Consider the following 3,583-nt stretch of genomic DNA (forward strand, 5'->3'; position numbering starts at 1 on the left):
TCACTTGAGGTCAGGAGTTTGAGACCAGCCTGACCAACATGGTGAAACCCCATCTCTACTAAAAACACAAAAATTAGCCGGGTGTGGTGGTGCGTGCCTGTAATCCCAGCTACGTGGGAGACTGAGGCAGGAGAATCGTCTGAACCCGAGGAGGCAGAGGTTGTAGTGAGCCAATATTACACCACTGCACTCTGGCCTGGGTGACAGTGAGACTCCATCTCAAAAAAAAAAAAAAAGAAAAGAAAAAAAAAATCTCTGCATAACAAGAACATTTCTATGTTTCTATCACCTCTCCCCACATTATAAGAAACACTCAAAAATGATCACATCAGGCTGGGCACAGTGGCTTACGCCTATAATCCCAGCACTTTGCAGAAGGCGGGCGGATCACTTGAGGTCAGGAGTTTGAGCCCAGCCTGGCCAGCCCCATCTCTACTAAAAATACAAAACTTAGCCAGGCATGGGGGCGCACATCTGTAATCTCAGCTACTTGGGAGGCTGAGGCAGAAAAATCACTGGAACCCAGGAGGTGGAGGTTGCAGTGAGCCAAGATTGCACCACTGCACTCCAGCCTGGGCAACAGAGCGAGACTCTGTAAGAGGCGTCCTTTAAGAGCTGACTGCAACGGCACTGGTTCAGTTACAGCTAATTTCACTGTCGAAGAAACAGACTCCAGAACATTTACTAAGATAATATGGCAGATTTCTTTTTTCCAATTTTTCTCCTATCTGCACAACCACACCCTATCTATCCTCCAAAGAGATGCCAGCATCTTCCTGGTTGGCCCTACCTACAGGGAAGACCTTTCATTTCCTTCCCTACATGACCCCAAGGTCAGCATCGGCAGCATCTTCAGAACAAGTGGTCATGGCCAATGGCTTGTCGGTTTAAGGCATTTCTGGTTACACCGGGAGTCTCCACAGGGCGTAAGGATTCCTCTCACATCCTGACTCCCATCCTCAGTGGCCTGTCTGGGATGTCAAGCACAGTATGATCAACATCTTCTAGATTCTTACCCAATGCTAAACGAAAGGAACTTGAAGTTCAGCTTCTTTACTTTTTCAGGATGGCATATCCGTCAGACAGAAGGTAGATTTCAACAGAAATGTTGCCCACATGACCATACAGTTCCATGAAAGAGCCCTTTAAAAAACAACATTCTGTGATAGAGATTGTTGCTAAGAGAAAATCAGAATCTGAAATGCCCTATTCACTGGCCACAAATCGATTGTGTTTTTGTTTTTGTTTTTTGAGATGGAGTCTCACTCTGTCCCCAGGCTGGAGTGCAGAGGCGCAATCTTGGCTCGTCGCAACCTCCACCTCCCAGGTTCAAGCAATTTTCCTGCCTCAGCCTCCTGAGTAGCTGGGAATACAGGCATCTGCCACCACATCTGGCTAATTTTTGTGTTTTTATTAGACACGGGGTTTCACCATGTTGGCCAGGCTGGTCTTGAACTCCTGACCTTGTGATCTGCCCGCCTCAGCCTCCCAAGGTGCTGGGATTACAGGTGTGAGCCACCGTCGCCGGCCCTTTTTAAAAAATGTATGTCTATTTTTGAGACAGGGTCCTAATCTGTGAGCCAGACTGGAAGGCAGAGGCCTGAACGCAGCCACAACCGTCTCAAACTCCTGGGCTTAAGTGACCCTCCCGTCTCAGCCTCTCAAAGTGCTGAAATTACAGGCATGAGCTACCTCCAGTATTTTGGCTTTTTTTTTTTGAGATAGGGTCTCGCTCTATTGCCAAGGCTGGAGTGCAGTGGTGGGATTTTGGCGCACTGCAGCCTCAACTTCCCAGGCTTAAGTGATCCTCCCTCCTCAGCCTCCCAAATAGCTGGGACTACAGGCATGCGCTGCCACACCCAGCTAATTTTTGTACTTTTATTGGTAGAGACAAAGTTTTTCCATGTTACCCAAGTTGGCTGTTTGTTTGTTTTCTTTTTTTAATCCTAAAAAATTTTTTTTGTAGAGACCATATCTTGCCATGTTGCCCAGGCTGGTCTTGAACACCTGGGCTCAAACAATCCACCTGCCTCAGCCTCCCAAGGTGCTGGGATTACAGCATGAGCCACTGGCACCTGGCCACTGTTTTTCTTTTAAAGATTTATGATCAAAGTCCTAGCTCTGCAGTGTGACCTGAGGCCACTTACATGATCTCTCATGCCTTGATTTCCTCACCTATAAAATGCAGCAATCAACATCCCCTGTGGTGAGGATTACTAAGTTATGCCACATAAAGGCTCTCGAGCAGTTCCAGCACATTTCATTATCAAAGACCCTCAGTGTAGAGATGGAAACAGAGATAAGGTCACTGTGCCCACAGAGGGCATGCTCCGTGGTGGCCCAACCTGTGCCCTCATACCTCTCGTCCCTCTTCCACCTTCAGGACATCACACTGTCAGCTCAACTGCAACGTGGTGGGAGAATTAACACCATGGAAATCAGCAAGTGCTACAAACCAGGAGGGTTTGTCCTCCCCAGAAAGCCCGTTGTTAAACATTTACCAACACACCACTGGACAGGCTGGATGCTTGATTTCCATTTGGCCTGAAAAAAAATGGCAACGTGAGCCCATGAAGCACAATGAATATTTGTACAACCAAGGAACAAACAAGACTATGTCGATCCTGGGCACAGTCCACTGAAAAAAGACCAGGGAAAAAAGTCTAACTTTAAAAAGGGGGTGGAGTGGGGCAAACAGGTTAAATAAAAATCCAAAATCAGAAGTGAAAAGAGGCCAGGCACATGGCTCATGCTTGTAAAATCCCAACAACTTAGGAGGCCGAGGTGAGGAGGTTCACTTGAGCCCAGGAGTTCAACACAAGCCTGGGCGACACAGCAAGACTCCAGCTTTATGAAAAAACTTTTAAAAAATCAGCTGGGCATGGTGGTGTGCACCTATAGTCTCAGCTACTCGGGAGGCTGAGACAGGGGGATTGCTTGAGCCCAGGAGGCTGAGGCTGTAGTGAGCTATGATCGTACCCCTTCACTCCAGCCTCGGTGATAAAGCAAGACCCTGTCTCAAAAATAAATAAATGATTTTAATTTAATACATAAATAAAGTTCTCAAAGGCTGCTTCTTCCCAAAAACAGTAGCAAGGTACTGCGGAAGAGCAGGGCAGATAGGAAGAGAGGGCCTGGATCCACACCCTCCACCTGTGTGACTGCAGGCATGTGTGGGAGAAATTCTACTTGTCCCCAGTTTCCAGTCTCCGTTTCTTCAACAGAATGGAGGTCAGCTGGGTACATGGCCACCCTCCTTCAGCCTAACTTTTCCAGCCTTCCTTACAGCCAATTATCATCATGTGATTAAACTCTGGTCAGTGGGTTGGGAGTAGAACTGACACTGGAACCTCAAGCTCTTACTGTTGTGAGCTTCCTTGGTTCTGATTTTTCCACCTGGTGGAAAACCAAAAACCATAAAGACCCTTTTAGATCCACGAGCGGAAGCCACAAGCTGAGGAAGGCCACCTGGTTGACCAGACTGTTAGAGGAGAAAGAAATGTGCTTGCATCTTGCTCAAGCCGCTGTTCTTTGGGACCTCCTTTCTGCAGAAGCTCGGTTTGTACCTTATTACAATTTGAGC

Source organism: Mandrillus leucophaeus, unplaced genomic scaffold (genome assembly GCF_000951045.1).
Source record: "Mandrillus leucophaeus isolate KB7577 unplaced genomic scaffold, Mleu.le_1.0 Scaffold288, whole genome shotgun sequence".
Classification (NCBI taxonomy): domain Eukaryota; kingdom Metazoa; phylum Chordata; class Mammalia; order Primates; family Cercopithecidae; genus Mandrillus; species Mandrillus leucophaeus.